Raw genomic sequence first — 1,949 nt, 5'->3', positions numbered from 1 at the left:
CTTCCGCCGCCGCGCCCCGTCGTGCGCCTGCGCCGGAGCGTGCGCGCCCCCGCGGCGGCCCCGCCCCTCCCCTCGGCGGCCGCGGGCGACTATCGGGGCTGCGTGGGGGTCCCACGGGGGACCGTTACCGAGCGGCGGGAAACTCTGCGTGACGTGCGGGGTGTCCCCATCGCCCGCCTGCCCCGCAGCCGGTCTGGCGTCCGTCACCTGCGCGGCCCGGTGCGGTGCGGGGGGGGAGGCCTGGTCGGGCTGCGTTCGCCCGCGGGTCCAGCGCTGTGCTGCGCCGGGGAGGAACCGAAAGGGCTCCGGTAGCAGTTAGTAAATCAGCTTGAGGGGGTTCCTGCCAGTGAAATCTGCATTGGAGACCTTCTTGGAGCCTTTGGATGCATAAAGGGAGCTTACAAGAAAGATGCGGACAGACTTTCTAGCAGAGCCTGTTGTGATAGGACGAGGGGTAATGGTTTTAAACTGGAAGGAGGTAGATTTAGACTGGGTGTGAAGAAGAAATTTTTTACACTGAGGGTGGTGGAGCACTGGCCCAGGTTGCCCAGAGAGGCGGTGGACGCCCCATCCCTGGAAACGTTCAATGCCAGGTTGGCCGGGGCTCTGAGCAACCTGATCTGGTTGGAGATGTCCCTGCTCCTGGCAGGGGGGCTGGACTGGGTGAGCTTTAACAGTCCCTTCCAACCCTAACCATTCTATGATTCTATGATCTTTTTGAGTTCATCGTTTAAGTTTCTGAGGTGGTGCAGGGAAATCCTGGCTGACTTTCACCTGAGAAAGGGCTCTCCAGGCCTTCCCGTCTGCCTGTAGGCACCACCCTGCCTGCAGGATCGTCTGGTGGCTGTTGTGTGTGCTGTGGGCGTCCTTGTGAACTGGGTGGAGATGTAGGCTGGAGCTTGTTGGGAACATCCAGTCAGAGGGATTTGAATAGGGTTTAACGAGTCTTGCAATGCATAAAACCCTAAAGCTCAGGAGTGATTTAGCTAGTTGCGTTGTTTAAAGTACTCATTTGTTTTTGTGTTAGACGGTCTGTGTGCAACCTGGCACAGTGGCAATACCCACTCATGGTAACTCTCATCACCTCTGCGGTGGCCTCGTATGCAGCTTTGTAGGGCCACGGTGCTCATTCAGAGCCTGGTGCAATTGTAACAGCAATGCTGACAATCAAAATGTGTTTTAACACAGATATTAAGTAGATTCTCTGTATGTTTATGGTGTCCTGCTGCTGGCAAATGTAACTGGTATTTAATGGATTTCAAATGCTTGCTTATACTTGGGCACTGTTCTTCCAGTAAACTTGACCTGCAGGGGAACACCCAGCAGAGCTCAGTGACCCCATACCTCTGCCACAAAAAACTCCTGTCGTTACTGTGTCTGCAGCATTTTTAATGCTCTTGTAAGATACTAATTTTGTGTTAAATTCTCTGGTGCCCCTCAGTGTGCATGGTGAACAGGATCTGCATCACCGGGGAGCAGTGGTAGATTGTTCACTGCGAGGCTGCTTCTATTAATTTCTGCAGATTCTGAAGCATTTAATCCTTTGTATGGGAACTTGAGGTGAGAGCTGTTCTCTGTAGCAGACAGACGAACTGCCGAAGGCTACATATCTGAGAGCTGAGGATGGCATTAGATATAAGTACCTTGCAAAGAGATCAGAGATTCATTTGTGTCAGCATCTGAAAATGTGGTGCACCTACTCAGACCGAGACAAGGGCTAAAGCTCAACAATTAATATCTGTGTTATTCCCGTAGAGTCTGGGGGAGAAAGTCTGGTATCGTAAGATGAGTTTGCTCCTTGTCTGAACTATGTAACAGCAAGACTAAAAATACTGGAAATTACTTCCTTTTCCTTTTGCCCAGGCCCTAAATGCACGTGAGAAATTATGAGGGGAAAAAAAAAAAAAGAATTTGGGAAAGAATTTGGGAGAGGCAGAGTTTGGAACATC

This window comes from Chlamydotis macqueenii, chromosome 19 (genome assembly GCF_036417535.1).
Source record: "Chlamydotis macqueenii isolate bChlMac1 chromosome 19, bChlMac1.mat, whole genome shotgun sequence".
Lineage (NCBI taxonomy): Eukaryota > Metazoa > Chordata > Aves > Otidiformes > Otididae > Chlamydotis > Chlamydotis macqueenii.
The sequence above is the reverse complement of the archived record's forward strand: the minus strand, read 5'-3'. Positions refer to the sequence as shown.